At 39.7% G+C, this 20,202-nt stretch overlaps 2 protein-coding genes across 3 annotated transcripts in view; both read left to right on the forward strand.

The window, feature by feature from the left end:
• LOC128656941 (uncharacterized) overlaps nt 1–20,202 on the forward strand; it is a 239,146-nt gene that overhangs the window by 121,992 nt on the left and 96,952 nt on the right. The gene's annotated exons all lie outside the window — the stretch shown is intronic.
• LOC128655971 (cytochrome P450 2K6) overlaps nt 1–20,202 on the forward strand; it is an 81,310-nt gene that overhangs the window by 32,632 nt on the left and 28,476 nt on the right. The gene's annotated exons all lie outside the window — the stretch shown is intronic.

Raw genomic sequence — 20,202 nt, forward strand, 5'->3', positions numbered from 1 at the left:
GGTTTTCTTGCACATCCAGTGTACTTAAATTACGATTTACTTTGTGCATATTTAATATGATTTATTCATGTGTAGTTTACATACAAATTTTACGTTTTATAAAAAATACGATTTTTGGTGAAGAATTTTGTTACGATTTTTGATGCACATTAACAATACATTTTTGCCTGCGTATTTCTGTGTGAATGGTTCAATTATTCATTTTATATCATTTTCAAATTACTAATTTAATTGTGCAGTTTTGTAATGTAAGCATCTCCTTCGCATACGAAAATGCAGTATACGCCCCTTAGCGAGACACCCTGTTTTCAAGGGTAAAAGTGGCTTTACATAATTCCACCAGGAAATTAGAAGAACTGGTGAGCATTCTTATAGAATCACACCAGCCCAGAGACCTTTATAGAATTGGGGCCAATGTGAGGAGTTATCAGAAGAGGAAACAAGTACAGAAAAGAGATAAAGGATGAAGCTGCAAAAGTCAAGGTGGAATTTGACAAGAGAGACGGCGGACAGCAATCCGCCAGATCGCATACGATCGGGTTGATTGACACCCCCTGCTAGCGGCCGATTGGCCACAAATCTGCAGGTGCGGCATTACACAAGCATTTCACAAGTAATGCTTGTCCGATGATAAATGCAGACAGCGCATACTGTTGGCATTTATCGGTCTGGCGGACACGATCGCTACAGCAGATCATGTCTGCTAGATACATGATAAAATCGGCCCCTAGACATCAACCCAAGGCTGCAAAAATATGATTTAGAAACAAAATGAATTCAACACATCACAATCATTATCTATCATTTTAATCAAAGGCAAAATGTTATTTTTCAGCTATGATGCTATATAACTAATTTTTCAGAAGAATTCAGAAGCATTATTAATGTATTTTCTCCTGATCAAATTTAATGGAAAACTGTGTTGTGTGTAGATGTTTTTTTGTAGGCCCAGAAAAAGGTTTTCAAAGCAGTGTTAATTTCGTCGACTAAAACTAGACTAAAATGACTATAAAACTAAAGAAATTCTGATGACTAAAATACGACTAAAACTAAAATGACATTTTAGTCAAAAGACTATGACTAAAACTAAATCAAAATGACATTTTAGTCAAAAGACTATGACTAAAACTAAATCAAAATTTGCTGACAAAAACATTTTATGCAAGGTGTTATAATCAATCCATATCTAATTACTGCTCTTTTGTAAAATTTACGAAACTTAATTTTATTAAATTTTAAGATAAATAAAGACATGTTATATACCACAACTGTTAAATCTGTTAAATCTGTATTGCATGTTCAAACCTTTACTCCAGGAGTATATAATGAGTTTGGAAGTTCCAGAGCAGTGCTAATATCGTTGCAGAAACTTTTTTGAATCTGTGAACAATCAAGTGATTCTTCCTATAGAAATAAGCATAACCCACAAGTATAGGTTTAAGTTATGCTGTGCCTGTGCTAAAGTTGCACTTCTGTTTTTTTATGAATCTTGGTTTTATTTAATTGTAAGTTTAATAAGGATGTTACATATCACAACGGCTAAATCTGTGTCTATATTGCATGTTTAACCCCTTAATGACCGGACCATTTTTCAATTTTCTTACCCTTAATGACAATGGCTATTTTTACATTTCTGTAGTGTTTGTGTTTAGCTGTAATTTTCCTCTTACTCATTTACTGTACCCACACATATTATATACCGTTTTTCTCGCCATTAAATGGACTTTCTAAAGATACCATTATTTTCATCATATCTTATAATTTACTATAAAAAAATATATAAAATATGAGGAAAAAATTGAAAAAAACACACTTTTTCTAATTTTGACCCCCAAAATCTGTTACACATCTACAACCACCAAAAAACACCCATGCTAAATAGTTTCTAAATTTTGTCCTGAATTTAGAAATACCTAATGTTTACACGTTCTTTGCTTTTTTTCCAAGTTATAGGGCAAAAAATACAAGTAGCACTTTGCTATTTCCAAACCACTTTTTTTCAAAATTAGCGCTAGTTACATTGGAACACTGATATCTGTCTGGAATCCCTGAATATCCATTGACATGTATATATATTTATTTAGAAGACATCCCAAAGTATTGATCTAGGCCCATTTTGGTATATTTCATGCCACCATTTCACTGCCAAATGCGATCAAATAAAATAAATTGTTTACTTTTTCACAAATTTTTTCACAAACTTTAGGTTTCTCGCTGAATTTATTTACAAACAACTTATGCAATTATGGCATACATGGTTGTAAATACCTTTCTGGGATCCCCTTTGTTCAGAAATAGCAGACATATATGGCTTTGGCGTTGCTTTTTGGTAATTAGAAAGCCGCTAAATGCTGCTGCACACCACGTGTGTATTATGCCCAGCAGTGAAGGGGTTAATTAGGGAGCTTGTAGGGAGCTTTTAGGTTTAATTTTAGTGTAGTGTAGTGTAGTAGACAACCCAAATTATTGATCTAGGCCCATTTTGGTATATTTCATGCCACCATTTCACCGCCAAATACGATCAAATAAAAAAAAGACTGTTAAATTTATCACAATTTTAGGTTTCTCACTGAAATTATTTACAAACAGCTTGTGCAATTATGGCACAAATGGTTGTAAATACTTCTCTAGGATCCCCTTTGTTCAGAAATAGCAGACATATATGGCTTTGGCGTTGCTTTTTGGTAATAATAAGGCCGTTAAATGCTGCTGCGCAGCACACTTGTAATATGCCCAGCAGTTAGGGGTTAATTAGGTAGCTTGTAGGGTTAATTTTTAGCTCTATTGTAGAGATAAGCCTCCCACCTGACACATCCCACCCCCTGATCCCCCCTGACCCCCCTCAAACAGCTCTCTTCCCTCCCCCACCTCACAATTGTCACCGCCATCTTAAGTACTGGCAGAAAGTCTGCCAGTACTGAAATAAAAAGCTTTTTTTTTTTTAATACTGTCTGCAGTGATGGATCCCCCCTTACCCCACAACCTCCCTGATCCCCCCATACATTTCTCTAACACTCCCCTGGACCCCCTCTACATATATGCCTCCATCTTGGGTACTGGCAGCTGTCTGCCAGTACCCAATTTGCCCCCCAAATTTGTTTTTTTTTTTAACTTTTTTATGTAAAGCATTTGTTTTCTGTAGTGTAGCTGGCCCCCCTCAACAATCTACATCCCTCCCCCTCCCAGATCCCTTACTAAAATACAGAGATCAGCAGAGATATATATCTATATCTGTATTGTTTTTTTTTTTTTTTATGCACATTTCGCGTGCGCGCAAACGCCGCCCCCCCCGCCCCCCCCCCGCCCCCCCCCCCCCCGGCCGACAAGATCGGTAAGAGAGGCAACATATTAGAACGGCAAACAGTGCCGATGGAAGCTGCTCCCACCCACCAACGTGAACAAATGTTTAGCCATCAATGGCCGATGCAGAGAGGGCCACAGAGTGGCCCTTTCTGCTTCGGTGGGTAATATAGGGGATTGCAGTGATGTCTCAATATTGAGACATCACTACAATCCCTTGTAAGCAGCTGGAAGCGATCATGATCGCTCCCAGCACTTCAAAAGGCAGAGGACGTACCAGGTACGTCAATTGTCACTAAGGGGAGTTTTTCCTATGACGTACCTGGTACGTCCTCTGTCATTAAGGGGTTAAACCGTAATACCATAAATATTAACAGGTATTATGTTTACTCCTGGAGTATATAATCAGTTTGCAAATGATAGAGAAATGCTTAAATAACGCATTACACTTTAACTAAACCCCTTAGATTTTAGTTGACTAAAATCTACTGGGATTTAGTCGACTAAAATCTACTGAAAATTCAGTAGACTAAAACTAGACTAAAACTAAAACAATTTAGATGACTAAAATACGACTAAAACTAAAATGGCATTTTAGTCAAAAGACTAAAACTAAGACTAAATTGAAATTTGCCGTCAAAATTAACACTGTTTCAAAGCTATAAATGCTGTTACATTATATTAACAGCAAAACCTACAGAGTTCACAGCAACTGGACATCCAATCCAAAAGAGGAATCTCAGCCTACTGCAGTGTCAGTATATGGCTGGGTTATAACACAATATATTTAATAATTATTCTTTAAAATAAACCCCCAATAAAAAATGCATATACCAAGACAATAAAATTATTTTAAATTCCTAAATTGTTTTTATTAGTTAAAATTTATAGACACATTGAAATATATTTGTAGAAAAACAGATATAAATCAAAACTATACACGTTAACTATTATAATATGCTATGCAAAGATCATAAAATGTACCTTTAGAACTAGCCTTATTCACAATTGAGTTTCATTAAAATATCACAATAAGATAGCAAGATGTAAGCCACTAACATTCAGAATTATACTTTAACAGTGCTTAATTAAACAATAGAACAATATACACTCTAATTAAAAACACCAGGAGTTATATATATTCTTAATGTAAACAGTCAGTTTAAATGCCAATTTATCTATGTTGAAATAAGTTCTTATTTACCTACAGTTAAGACAAATTCTAAAATATATTTATATATTTGCAAAGATAAATTACTTAGCATACAAAAGACAAGCTTAACACTGTACAGGACTATGAAACACAAGGTTAAAATACAATTTGTTCTTTTAGACCTGCTATTTGATTGGAATTACTAACTACCTTTGATTTGAATATTACTTATATTTAGCAACCTCTTATACTTTACCAAAAATAACCAAATCGATATTCAGCTTCCAATATTATTTGCTTCATCTCATATGAAAATAAGTGTATTTGCAAATATGGATAAGAGGAGGTAGCCCAATTTGCTTAAAATAACTGTATTTCACACAACAAGTTGTTAGTCCAGTTCAGCAAAAGTTAGCCCCCTCTCCTGTTGCATTCGGCTTATATAACTTAATCATTAATGAAACAATATGGGAGGCCCTTTGGATGCCTGTCCCTTCTCATTGGTTCATTTAGGGGGATGACCCCCTCACTGGCTCTATATGTGTCCTAATTGAAAATTCATTTGGCTGTCATACCATCTCAATCCCCTAGGGGGCAGCAGACAACCAGCAATATAGTCCCACCATCCATTTTTGTTACAATTTAATATATCTTTATAAAATGACCATTTAAACCACCATAATGCCTTGTATTAATAAATCTTTCCTGTCAGCATCCATATCTCATCTAGCATAACAGAAAACCTACAACCTGATATCAAACATCAATATTTTATAGTCATATCACATCAAAGTAATTCCTATATATTCATCCTATTATATTTTAAGAGATGTATTTAAAGTTTCATAAACATTTAGTGCATAACCTTATGATATGACTTAGGTCAACCCATATTGGAATTCTTTTAGCTCCATCTGGAAGATAGAAAAACAACAATATGTTATATTTAAAAAATGGGATCCTTATAATTGTTTTTTAATCTATTACAAATTTGAATTGTATCTCCCATATATATATATATTTAATACAGTCTGAGGCATATATTTAATATGTGGTCTGAATATATGTACATATATATATATATGTGTGTTGTATTAATTTGTTTTGTAATTTTCCCTATGGTTCTTGCACCCAGACCTGTCTGGGGTTAACTGCTTGTGGCTCTGGGGACAGCACAGCTTCCTGTGAGTGTAAGTGGCACCCAGGGCTGAGCATGTTGCAGGGTCATGGGATGTGTACCCGGTCCGGTATGAGAGTGCAGTTCCCTTCCGTGTTTTGTATATGTCTAGGGTGGTTACATATTCCTGTGCACCCTTCCCTTGTTTTCAGTTTGTTTGGATTTGAAAGCTTGCATTGTGTGGCTGTTTTAGGGTCTCAGGTATTGGAAAGGACCTTGACGTGGTACCTGAGCTTGTCCCATTTGGCCAGATGCGGTGACTAACCTTTCCATTTTTGCTTTTAAATCTTAGCTGAGAGCTTGTAAGTGAGTGCTGGGTTTTCTCTGTGTGTTGTATTAATTTGTTTTGTAATTTTCCCTATGGTTCTTGCACCCAGACCTGTCTGGGGTTAACTGCTTGTGGCTCTGGGGACAGCACAGCTTCCTGTGAGTGCAAGTGGCACCCAGGGCTGAGCATGTTGCAGGGTCATGGGATGTGTACCCGGTCCGGTATGAGAGTGCAGTTCCCTTCCGTGTTTTGTATATGTCTAGGGTGGTTACATATTCCTGTGCACCCTTCCCTTGTTTTCAGTTTGTTTGGATTTGAAAGCTTGCATTGTGTGGCTGTTTTAGGGTCTCAGGTATTGGAAAGGACCTTGACGTGGTACCTGAGCTTGTCCCATTTGGCCAGATGCGGTGACTAACCTTTCCATTTTTGCTTTTAAATCTTAGCTGAGAGCTTGTAAGTGAGTGCTGGGTTTTCTCTGTGTGTTGTATTAATTTGTTTTGTAATTTTTCCCTATGGTTCTTGCACCCAGACCTGTCTGGGGTTAACTGCTTGTGGCTCTGGGGACAGCACAGCTTCCTGTGAGTGCAAGTGGCACCCAGGGCTGAGCATGTTGCAGGGTCATGGGATGTGTACCCGGTCCGGTATGAGAGTGCAGTTCCCTTCCGTGTTTTGTATATGTCTAGGGTGGTTACATATTCCTGTGCACCCTTCCCTTGTTTTCAGTTTGTTTGGATTTGAAAGCTTGCATTGTGTGGCTGTTTTAGGGTCTCAGGTATTGGAAAGGACCTTGACGTGGTACCTGAGCTTGTCCCATTTGGCCAGATGCGGTGACTAACCTTTCCATTTTTGCTTTTAAATCTTAGCTGAGAGCTTGTAAGTGAGTGCTGGGTTTTCTCTGTGTGTTGTATTAATTTGTTTTGTAATTTTCCCTATGGTTCTTGCACCCAGACCTGTCTGGGGTTAACTGCTTGTGGCTCTGGGGACAGCACAGCTTCCTGTGAATGCAAGTGGCACCCAGGGCTGAGCATGTTGCAGGGTCATGGGATGTGTACCCGGTCCGGTATGAGAGTGCAGTTCCCTTCCGTGTTTTGTATATGTCTATGGTGGTTACATATTCCTGTGCACCCTTCCCTTGTTTTCAGTTTGTTTGGATTTGAAAGCTTGCATTGTGTGGCTGTTTTAGGGTCTCAGGTATTGGAAAGGACCTTGACGTGGTACCTGAGCTTGTCCCATTTGGCCAGATGCGGTGACTAACCTTTCCATTTTTGCTTTTAAATCTTAGCTGAGAGCTTGTAAGTGAGTGCTGGGTTTTCTCTGTGTGTTGTATTAATTTGTTTTGTAATTTTCCCTATGGTTCTTGCACCCAGACCTGTCTGGGGTTAACTGCTTGTGGCTCTGGGGACAGCACAGTTTCCTGTGAGTGCAAGTGGCACCCAGGGCTGAGCATGTTGCAGGGTCATGGGATGTGTAGCCGGTCCGGTATGAGAGTGCAGTTCCCTTCCGTGTTTTGTATATGTCTAGGGTGGTTACATATTCCTGTGCACCCTTCCCTTGTTTTCAGTTTGTTTGGATTTGAAAGCTTGCATTGTGTGGCTGTTTTAGGGTCTCAGGTATTGGAAAGGACCTTGACGTGGTACCTGAGCTTGTCCCATTTGGCCAGATGCGGTGACTAACCTTTCCATTTTTGCTTTTAAATCTTAGCTGAGAGCTTGTAAGTGAGTGCTGGGTTTTCTCTGTGTGTTGTATTAATTTGTTTTGTAATTTTCCCTATGGTTCTTGCACCCAGACCTGTCTGGGGTTAACTGCTTGTGGCTCTGGGGACAGCACAGCTTCCTGTGAGTGCAAGTGGCACCCAGGGCTGAGCATGTTGCAGGGTCATGGGATGTGTACCCGGTCCGGTATGAGAGTGAAGTTCCCTTCCGTGTTTTGTATATGTCTAGGGTGGTTACATATTCCTGTGCACCCTTCCCTTGTTTTCAGTTTGTTTGGATTTGAAAGCTTGCATTGTGTGGCTGTTTTAGGGTCTCAGGTATTGGAAAGGACCTTGACGTGGTACCTGAGCTTGTCCCATTTGGCCAGATGCGATGACTAACCTTTCCATTTTTGCTTTTAAATCTTAGCTGAGAGCTTGTAAGTGAGTGCTGGGTTTTCTCTGTGTGTTGTATTAATTTGTTTTGTAATTTTCCCCATGGTTCTTGCACCCAGACCTGTCTGGGGTTAACTGCTTGTGGCTCTGGGGACAGCACAGCTTCCTGTGAGTGCAAGTGGCACCCAGGGCTGAGCATGTTGCAGGGTCATGGGATGTGTACCCGGTCCGGTATGAGAGTGCAGTTCCCTTCCGTGTTTTGTATATGTCTAGGGTGGTTACATATTCCTGTGCACCCTTCCCTTGTTTTCAGTTTGTTTGGATTTGAAAGCTTGCATTGTGTGGCTGTTTTAGGGTCTCAGGTATTGGAAAGGACCTTGACGTGGTACCTGAGCTTGTCCCATTTGGCCAGATGCGGTGACTAACCTTTCCATTTTTGCTTTTAAATCTTAGCTGAGAGCTTGTAAGTGAGTGCTGGGTTTTCTCTGTGTGTTGTATTAATTTGTTTTGTAATTTTCCCTATGGTTCTTGCACCCAGACCTGTCTGGGGTTAACTGCTTGTGGCTCTGGGGACAGCACAGCTTCCTGTGAGTGCAAGTGGCACCCAGGGCTGAGCATGTTGCAGGGTCATGGGATGTGTACCCGGTCCGGTATGAGAGTGCAGTTCCCTTCCGTGTTTTGTATATGTCTAGGGTGGTTACATATTCCTGTGCACCCTTCCCTTGTTTTCAGTTTGTTTGGATTTGAAAGCTTGCATTGTGTGGCTGTTTTAGGGTCTCAGGTATTGGAAAGGACCTTGACGTGGTACCTGAGCTTGTCCCATTTGGCCAGATGCGGTGACTAACCTTTCCATTTTTGCTTTTAAATCTTAGCTGAGAGCTTGTAAGTGAGTGCTGGGTTTTCTCTGTGTGTTGTATTAATTTGTTTTGTAATTTTCCCTATGGTTCTTGCACCCAGACCTGTCTGGGGTTAACTGCTTGTGGCTCTGGGGACAGCACAGCTTCCTGTGAGTGCAAGTGGCACCCAGGGCTGAGCATGTTGCAGGGTCATGGGATGTGTACCCGGTCCGGTATGAGAGTGCAGTTCCCTTCCGTGTTTTGTATATGTCTAGGGTGGTTACATATTCCTGTGCACCCTTCCCTTGTTTTCAGTTTGTTTGGATTTGAAAGCTTGCATTGTGTGGCTGTTTTAGGGTCTCAGGTATTGGAAAGGACCTTGACGTGGTACCTGAGCTTGTCCCATTTGGCAAGATGCGGTGACTAACCTTTCCATTTTTGCTTTTAAATCTTAGCTGAGAGCTTGTAAGTGAATGCTGGGTTTTCTCTGTGTGTTGTATTAATTTGTTTTGTAATTTTCCCTATGGTTCTTACACCCAGACCTGTCTGGGGTTAACTGCTTGTGGCTCTGGGGACAGCACAGCTTCCTGTGAGTGCAAGTGGCACCCAGGGCTGAGCATGTTGCAGGGTCATGGGATGTGTACCCGGTCCGGTATGAGAGTGCAGTTCCCTTCCGTGTTTTGTATATGTCTAGGGTGGTTACATATTCCTGTGCACCCTTCCCTTGTTTTCAGTTTGTTTGGATTTGAAAGCTTGCATTGTGTGGCTGTTTTAGGGTCTCAGGTATTGGAAAGGATGTTGACGTGGCACCTGAGATTGTCCCATTTGGCCAGATGCGGTGACTAACCTTTCCATTTTTGCTTTTAAATCTTAGCTGAGAGCTTGTAAGTGAGTGCTGGGTTTTCTCTGTGTGTTGTATTAATTTGTTTTGTAATTTTCCCTATGGTTCTTGCACCCAGACCTGTCTGGGGTTAACTGCTTGTGGCTCTGGGGACAGCACAGCTTCCTGTGAGTGCAAGTGGCACCCAGGGCTGAGCATGTTGCAGGGTCATGGGATGTGTACCCGGTCCGGTATGAGAGTGCAGTTCCCTTCCGTGTTTTGTATATGTCTAGGGTGGTTACATATTCCTGTGCACCCTTCCCTTGTTTTCAGTTTGTTTGGATTTGAAAGCTTGCATTGTGTGGCTGTTTTAGGGTCTCAGGTATTGGAAAGGACCTTGACGTGGTACCTGAGTTTGTCCCATTTGGCCAGATGCGGTGACTAACCTTTCCATTTTTTCTTTTAAATCTTAGCTGAGAGCTTGTAAGTGAGTGCTGGGTTTTCTCTGTGTGTTGTACATATATATACATATATACATTTCTATGCTTCTAAAATACAGAGGTTAAGACATTTTATGCTTTAAAAAATATATATATTGGTTAAGATATGTTAAAATCTTAACTCTAGGGGTAATTAACAAGTCTATGCTAATCACTATACAGTCAGAATTTTATTTGCTTATATGACTTTATGTACAGAATGTTGTCTCCAAACATTCCATGATGTATGCTGTCTTGGTTATCCCCTGCATGGCTGTGGGCTTTAATAGCTAAACCTTTTGTTTCAAATGCTATGTTATCAGGAAAGGGAATCCTCACGCTTGATCCAAGATTTACAACACACAAAAATATAGATGGTTTCAGAGTAGAAATAGGGGTCAGTGACAATCTGATAGGGATTTTAGTTTCACACCTCAGCAGGACATCTTTGGAAGCAATCCTTTGTTTTCAGATGTGGAATACATAGAGTGTGATGAACGAGCATGCTCAAACTTACTATTTGAGATATTTCATACTTATTTTATCTTATATTATATATATATATATATATATATATATAGATATATATATGTATTTTCCACTGACATTTACAGATGCCCTGACATAAATTCCCCTTCTAATTTAAATAGATGTAGGACACATGTATTTGAATTGGCTTAAAGTCAGCGGTACTTGGTGAGAATGTTGACCGTATGCATCATAGACAGTCTTCTATGGAGAGAGTCCGTCATTTTTGAGCCTTCATGCTCATCAGCTAGGCATCTTTAAACTACAATATTTCTTTAGTGCATTTGGGGATATGACACTTCATTCTCCCTCTATGACTTGTAGTTTGGGTTCTAGGATGGCACGCTCGCAACTGATTAATATGGACCCATTTATCCATAAAAGTATCGTTTTTAGGGATCCTAATTTTATAGGCGACTGGAGATATTTTGTCAGTAATGACAAAAGGACCCTTCCATGATAAACTTTATCATTTATTTCATATTCCTTTTTGGACATTTTGAGATCATAATAGGTTTTAGTGGCATTTGCAGCCTTTTATAAGTTCCTTTGAGCAAATGCAAAGGCATATTGCAGGTGCTTTCTTAGGTTCTCCACATATTGATGCATATTGGCAGCGTTTATCAAGTTCTGGTCTGATGTACGGTACAGTAGATGCTGAGGTAGAACCATTCTCCTACCAGTCATCAATTCAAAAGGTGACATCTTGGTAGCACTACTTGGAGTTGCTCTCAATGCCATTAGGACCAGAGGTAGTTTTACATCCCAGTCTTTACCCGTTTCACTCACAAACTTTTTGAGGATTTTCACAATGGATTGGTTGTAATGCTCTACACTGCCACTTGAGGCAGCTCTATATGTAATATGGAGCTTTCTTTTAACCCCTAGTATTTTCCACATTTTGGTCATCACTTTGCTAGTGAAGTGGGTTCCCCGATCTGATTTGATTCTTTGGGGTAAACCAAATCTGGAAAACATGTGGTTGATGAGCAATGCTGTGCATGTTTCAGCACTATTGATAGGTGCACTGATGCACTCTACCCATTTAGTGAACAGGCATGTCACTGTTAACATGTATTTGTTACCTCTTGATGACCTTGTTACGGGACCAATAAAATTAATTTGTATATCTGACCATGGCATTACCATCCCCCTTTTCTGCAATGGCGCTCTATGTGGGTTGGAACTGTGAACATCTTTCAACATGTGTGGTCAAAAGGCATACTCACGCAATATTTCATACGTGAGTTTGGCACCACGATGACCAGATGTGGGAGCATCATGTTGAAGAATTAGACCTCTGAACTTGGTGGGTACTACCCATTTCTGGATGCCAGCTTTGGAGGTTCTATTTAACAAACCATCCTGTAACTTGAATTGTGATCTGGATTTCATTAAGATTCTAAGATCTTCTTTGCCAATACAATCATCTTTTGAGATGGGATTGCTTTCAGGATCTACTATGTGTTTATAGAAGATGCTTACAATGGGGTCTTCTTTTTGACTAGTGATCAGGTCCTCACTAGGAGAATCCTGACTCCATTGTACCAAGTTAGGCTCACTCTGTTGTTTAGCCTGGTTTCTGGTAATGGCTTCTACCTGAATTGCACCCATTAAGTGGTCAATATTAAGGAGTTCTCCAGTTATGGCTCCTTGTTTGGCTAATGAATCCGCAAGATCATTGCCTTCCTTATCTGGACCTAGAACCCTGGAATGAAACTTGATCTTTTTCCAGTGTATGGTTAAATCATTGGATACCACCAGATTATCAATCTTGCAGAGCAACTTGCCATGCTTGACTGGTTTGTTGTTACTTTTCTACATGCCATTCCTTTTCCAAGTTGTCAGGTATTCAACAAAACTGTCACGCACGTAATTTGAGTCAGTAATGATCACAAATTCATGAATATTTTGTTCAATAGCCATTTCAATGGTTTTTAGAACAGCAGTGAGTTCTGCAACTTGACTGGATCTTGGTCCAATGTGGAAACCTATAGATATATTTGGGAATCCATTTACCCAAGTTATACCAATGCCAGCGACTGTGCTCATTATCAATAGTGGCATGGTAAGAACAACCATCAACATATACTCAAGGTAATGTTTGACAATGGTCCTCATTGTATATCTTATACGGGGAAAGCAATTGTTCCTCCAGGAAATCATCTTCTGATAATTCTTCCCCAGGATCCTTAGCAGTACAGTCATGGAGCTCAACAAGTTCCTGTGTGACTGGATTCTTTTTTATTCTGCTTGTAGCAAATTTCTAAAGGCCAGCCTTGTGAGGAAAGAGTCCACGTTGTTATGCGGCTATTAGACAAATTCCCATCTCTTATTCTCTTACTTTGCAGATATAGCAAAGGCTGGTGGGCTGTTTCTACAATAATTTTCTCGCCCTGTATGTAGCTGCGGAAATTTTGTAGAGCCCATACAGTAGATAAGAGAGCTTTTTCGCAATCGCTAAATTTTATTTCTACTGGGGATAGAGTTTTGCTCGCATAAACAATGAATTTGCCTAAATGATCATGATTTTAGTATTAAACAGCACTTATGCTTATATCTGTGTAACCTGTCTCTAAAAAGAAAGGTATACCATCTTCAGGGTACGCTAAGCAAGGTGCTTGAGTGAGTTTTCTCTTCAGCTCCTTGATGGCTGTCTCTTGAGACTCACTCCAGTGCCATTTCACATCCTTCTTTAGAAGAAGTAGTAGGGGTTTAGCTAATTCTGCATAATTATCAATGAATTTGCGAGAATAATTCGTCATACCCAGGAATAATCTCACTTCCTTTAAGTTAGTTGGGTTTTTAGAATTAACTATATCTTCCACCTTTTTCTTCTGAGGATTTAACCCTTCAGAAGTAACTTCATGTCCCAAGAAGTTTACACGAGTGCGGCACCATTGAGCTTTATGTAGGGATAATTTGACACTTGCCCGGATAATTTGACACCTGCCCTTTTAAGTTGGCTGAGGACGTGTTTAAGCTCTGTGATGTGTTTTTCAAAGTCTGTGCTTTTGATTAAAACATCATCAACATAAGATAAGGTCCCCCTTTCCAGTGCATCAGGCATAGCCTTATGCATGAATACAGCAAATTCATGTCCAGAATTTATGTATCCAAAAGGAAGTCTCTGAAATGCATACTGGACCTTTTGGAATGAGAATGCCAGCTTATACTGGTCCTCCTCATGTACCTTTATGGTCCAATGTCCCTGTGCACAATCAATGGCAGTGAATATTTTGGATCCCTGCATCTGTGCTAGGCACTGGTCAATATATGGCAAACCCACCAAACATTTACACTCGTTTGTTTAGCTGTCTTCAGTCAGCACACAAACGCCATTGTCCATTGGGCTTAAAAACACCTAGAATAGGATTGTTATAAGAGCTGTGCACCTGTCTGATAATACCTCTTTCTTCCAGGTTCCGTATGATTTCTGCGAGAGAATCATATGAGGCTAAAGGAAGTCTGTATTGTTTAACAAGACAGGTGGTGCATTGGGACCTGTTTGGATTCTTGCAATGTGCAAGTCTGTAGTCCCACAGTCATAAGAATCCCTAGCAAAAATATCCTTGTACTCCATCCGGAGTTCCCGTAGCTATCGGCATTCATCATCACTGGAACAGCCATTAGCTAAAGATATTTGCTCTTCGACTATTTGCTGAAATCCTGGAAAGATTGCAGGCTTCTTCAATTTTACAGATGCCTTCCTCTGAGTTGAAGGGATAAATAGACTGAATTGTAAATAGTCCCTCTGGCATAGATGTAAAGGATTGTTCTATTAGTTGTTCTTCAGTTAAATATCCATTAAGGCCTTTGATAGTCTTAAGACTGCCTTTGCTGCCACTCCAGTTCTGGCTCATCCTAACCCTGTCCTGCCTTTCGTTCTTGAGGTCAATGCGTCTGAGACTGGAGTAGGTGCCCTCTTGTCTCAACGTCCAACGCCTGACGGTTCCTTGCATCCGTGTGGTTTCTTCTCTAAGAAATTGTCTACAGCGGAGTGAAATTATGAAATTGGCAACAGGAAATTACTGGCCATAATATTGGCACTCAAGAAATGGAGGCATCTTCTCGAGGGTACTAGCGTGCCAGTGCTCATTCTTACTGACCACAAGAATTTAACTTATATATGTGAAGCAAAACATTTGTTGCCCCGACAGGCCAGATGGGTTCTATTTTTGTCTCGGTTTAATTATGTTGTCTCCTACCTGCCTGGTAGTAAGAATATTAGGGCTGATGCCCTCTCTCAACAATTTTTGCCTCTGTCCAAGGAGGAGTCTGTACCCACTCCAGTTATACCTCCTGACCATATTTTGGCTACCATACGTACTAATTTGACTTCTCCCTTGGGGGAGGAGATCCTGGCTGCACAAACCAATGCACCTCCTGAGAAACCTAGTGGTAAGTGTTTTGTTCCTGAGAATCTTCGAACTAAACTTTTGCACACTTACCACTATCCTAAAGCCGCAGGTCACCAAGGCAAGAACCAAATGATTTGGTCTGTCACTCGACAATTCTGGTGGACAGGTCTTCGTTCTGATTTTGCTGCATATGTTGCCTCCTGCTCAGTTTGTGCACAGAATAAGACTCCTCAACATCTTCCTGTGGGTCTTCTTCAACCTATTGCTAATGGTGAGCGTCCTTGGACACATCTTTCCATGGACTTCATTGTCGAGCTCCCTGTTTCCAATGGCAATACTGTTATCCTTATGATGGTTGACCGTTTTTCTAAAATGTCACATTGCATTCCCATGAAGAAGTTACCTACCGCTCAGGAACTTGCTTCAATTTTTGCCCGGGAGGTCTTCCGTTTACATGGGTTACCCAAGGAGATAATGTCGGACCGGGGTAGCCAGTTTGTCTCCAGATTTTGGCGTTCCTTTTGTGCTCAAATGGGGATCCAGCTTTCCTTCTCCTCGGCATATCACCCTCAATCCAATGGGGCTGTGGAATCTGGAACAGTTCTTACATTGCTATGCCTCAGATCACTACAATAATTGGTCTGAACTGTTACCTTGGGCAGAGTTTGCTTGTAATAGTGCTATTAATGCTTCTTCCAAGTTATCCACGTTCATGGCGAATTATGGGTTTCAACCATCCTTGTTGCCCGATTCATTCATGTCTCAGGGTATTCCGGCTTTGGAGGAGCATCTCTGGCAACTCCAATCCACGTGGGTGCAGATTCAGGATTGCCTTCATCGTTCTATGCAGCACCAAAGGTTCCAGGCTGATCGTAGGCATCTGCCCGTGCCTTCCTACCAGGTTGGTGAGAGAGTTTGGCTGTCCTCCTACAACTTGAACCTTCGTGTGCCTTTCAATAAACTGGCTCCCTGTTATGTTGGTCCTTTTAGAATATTCCGACGGGTCAATCCTGTGGCTTACACTCTTGACCTTCCTCCTGCATTGGTTTGTAATCGGTTTACCACTGTGTTGCCTTATCCCCATCCTATCTTTGTTGACAACCATAAGGAGAATGAGGTCAGCAGCATTATTGACTCTCGTATGTCCAGGGGCCGCGTACAGTATTTGGTTCACTGGAGGGGCTACATTCCCGGAGGAGCGTTCATGGGTTCCCTCCTCTGATGTTCATGCTCCCGCCCTCCCCCATGCCTTCCATGCCCATTTCCCCAATAAGCCTTTTGTCCTTCCGTGTGGGAGGGTTCATTGAGGGGAGGGTACTGTCAGGGTTTTTCCCCTGTTTTGTTTGTCATGTGCTGCTGGCAGCCATTTTACTCACCTCTCTTGCTGACTCTGGTGCATACTGTGTGATGCTGCTCATTTCCTGCACTTCCTTTTATGGCCAGACTGGTGTACGTCATCCGTGTGAGACAGGATGCAGTCTCAGAATTGTGATGTCATCACTTATTATTTAAAGGGCCTCTGTTCAGTATGCTTTGCCCTTGCATTGTCTCAGACCTGTTTGTGAGAGCTCCTGTGTATTACCTGGTTGTGTGACGTCCCTCCTGGTTCCTGATCCCTGGTTTGTTCCTGACTCTGCTGTTCTCCTTGTTCCTGATTCCGGCTCGTCTGACTATTCGCTTTGGCTCCTGACTCGGCTCGTCTGACTACCAGCTCTGGTTTTGATTCATGGCTTGTTATTTCACTTGTGGACTTTTTATTATTTTTTGCTATTAATAACGGTGTGATTATTTTTGCACTTCTCGTCTCAGTCTGATTCCTGGCATCCTGACAAGAGAGGGGCATTGTAGTAGATAGGGAAAGATTAGATTTAGAGAGGGAAAGATTGAGAATAGAATCAGGTAGAATAGATTTAGAGAGGGAAAGATTTGCATATGAAAGGATGAGGGATAGTGAAAGATTAGAATTAGAGAGGGATAGATTTTTTTACGAAAGACAGAGGGATAGTGATAGGATACATTTTGATAGGGAGAGATTAGAAGTAGATAGGGCCAGGGTAGCTGTAGAGCAGGGAGAAATAAATTGTCGGGAGAGGGCAGACAAAGACAACCAGATTTTTAATCGTCAACTGTTTTTATTGTTCGGGAGCAGGGCAACAAGGGAGAGATCTCCTCCCTGTCTCCATCTCCAAAAAAGGAAAAGAGTAGGGTTTTTATGTTGCTCTGGTATATTATTTTGTTTTAAATATAATTTATTTTTTATTTTTTATTATGTATGTTATTATACTTTTTTTATTATTATTTAAAAAAAACAATATATGAATAAAAATATATTCAAAAATAATAAATGTGTTTGTTTGTTATTACTTTATTCACATAATACAAATGTTAGAAATGATTGTTGGTCAAATTAAATGCATGGGTAAGATATACTTTTCTCTGCTTATTACGCCATATATTTTTGGGGTTTAAATAAAAATATATATATATATATACAGGTATATATATTATATATATATATATATATATATATATAGTCTTGACTTTGGTATAAACAACTCACTTCTATTAAAGGTTAAATGAATAATTTCAGGAGTCATGAATAGCATGTGATAGTAAATTAATTAGAAATTTAGTTAAATTGTGTAAATGTATGTCATGTTAACACTCAGATAGAGCATGCGATAGTAAGAAAAAATATAATTCTCAAATATTAACAATTTATATTTGTTCTCTAGCTATGTTTATTTGAAAAACAAAGCATCTAAGCTAAGGAGAGAATTCTCTCTCTCTCTCTCTCTCTCTCTCTCTCTCTCTCTCTCTCTCTCTCTCTCTCTCTCTCTCTTCCTTGTTGAAAGCTAAACCTAGGAAGGCTCATATGATAATTTCTAAGCTCTTGAAGGCCACCTCTTCTCACATGTTGTTTATTTGCTCATCACAACAGGGGAGAGCAGAGCTAGTTCATGAAAACCATATAGATAACATTGTGGTCACGCCCGTGGATTGTGGTAGACACTCCACTAATTTGCTAAAATGAAAGTCAATAGATAATAAAGAAAATGTCATTTGATCAGGGGGCTGTCAGAATATGCTTAGATTAAAGTTAATCACAGAGGTAAAAAGTTTATCAATATAACAGTGTTGGTAATGCTAAACTGGGGAATGGTTAATAAAGGGATTAACTATATTTTAAAATAAAAAAAATCTGGTGTTGACTGTCCCTTTAAGTGCAAACAGGCCTGTGCGCAAATACAATATTGAAAAGTCATAAAGACATTTTTAAAGATACACACAGAGAAAATACACAACTCACTCACAATTTCTCAGCTAAAATGAAAATAAATAATTGAAGGGTTAGTTAATGCATTACCTCGTCAAGGTCCCTTCCAAAACCTGTGTCCCCCTAAAACTGCCACACAATGTAAGCTCTCAATCTAACAAACTGTGAAGAAGTGAAGGGTGCACAGGTAAATAAACCTTCAAATTTTTTTAACAAATCAAAGATGAGATTGCAAATGAGTGCAGGACTTTCTCTGTGAGAGAGTTACACATGTATTCCTTTCTAAACCTGTAGTGCATTGCTGCTCCTTCAACAAATGATAGCAATCGAATGAATACAATATTTGGTTATGGGTGAAATGTTAAGTTATTTAAAGGGACAGTGAAGTACCAAACAAATATTTAAAGATTTAAATAGAAAATTGAATTTTATTAAAAATTAAAATTTACTTTTATAAACAATTGTGATTTGTTCTTTTTATAATAAGACCAAAAGAGGGTAGGAGAGAGATCACTAAAATGTAAATGTAGATAAAGGACCCACCTCTTGGAGAGCACATTTGTAACTTATGCTATCCACTGGATAGAGGGTAAACACACACAAAAACACACCTAAAGTACAGCACGTATCAGTTCATAAGTGATGATAGGGCTGTAGTTGCCTGCTGTTAATAGCTATGTATCCATTTAGGTGTCTCACCACCTAGGAAAGAGTCCGTATAACTTACGGTTTTGATCAGACCCCGAATTACTCTGTCATATTGGCATCCCTTCTCCCAGTAGTATACCATGTCTGCCCCACGGAATCCGATCCGCTAGTAAGGGGGCATGTCCGGTGCAGGCTGATGACTATGTCATCCTCACGGGTCTCAGCCAATAAGGGAACTCCTCAATTTTCTGTACGAATGACCTTCTCATAGTATTTCCTCGTAGTGGAGCATTGTGTGAATATTCCAAGCTTTCACACCAGATGTAAACAGGTAAATGAAGCAGAAAACACAAAACAGGAAGTGTATACTCCAAGCTTCTTCCAGCCAATAAGAGCCGTGTGTGCTCCCTTCTAATCCAGGAGCTTAACCACATAAAGTGAGGGGGTCCTGGCAGGGTGCTGAACCGCTCTAGCAGGCTAAAGATACAGTCCCAATGAAAAAAGCAAGGAAAGAGCGTGAAGCCGAAAAGCTTAAGCCTGCCAGCCCTGCCGTGTTCATGCTCTCACATTGTCTACTATTTGACCCCCTGTTTTTATTCAGGCATTTTCAATAAATGCTATGTTTTACTTTTGCTGAACGTTCTTTTCTTGCTTTTTTCATTGGGACTTGTGCTTTTTATAGTCTTAGTTGAAAGCTAATTTCTTAGACCTTGAGGTCATTAGTTAATGTGTTTCATATAGATAACATTGAGCTCATGCACGTTAAGTTACCCTGAAGTTAACAGTGATTGGCTAAAATGCAAGTCTGTCTAAAGAACTGAAATAAGGGGGCAGTTTGCAAAAGCCTAGCTAGAAGGTAAACACAGAGTTAAAAATTGTATTGCTATAACTTTAAAAATAAAAACGGAGTCAAGTGTGACCAAAAAATCTTTTATTTTAATAAACATCTGTTTTTCAAAAACTTTACATTGAACAATTGCAAGATTGACAAAATTAACCACTTTCAATCAATGGCAAGACGGTGATATACAATATTATTTTGTAGATATTTAAATGACAATTCTTGCTAAAACATAATCCAAAATAAAGCATCTTTTGGATTAAAAATTATATTGTAAAGTAAATATGAATAAATAAATAATACTGTATGTTGCACTGTCAACATTATTGCCCAAAACCCACCTGAATATAATCTGCTTGAGCTTGGACTCCACCAGCATTATTCTCCTGTAATAGAGGTAGATGTTCACTATACTCTTGGACATCCAA

This window comes from Bombina bombina, chromosome 4 (assembly GCF_027579735.1).
Source record: "Bombina bombina isolate aBomBom1 chromosome 4, aBomBom1.pri, whole genome shotgun sequence".
Classification (NCBI taxonomy): Eukaryota; Metazoa; Chordata; class Amphibia; order Anura; family Bombinatoridae; genus Bombina; species Bombina bombina.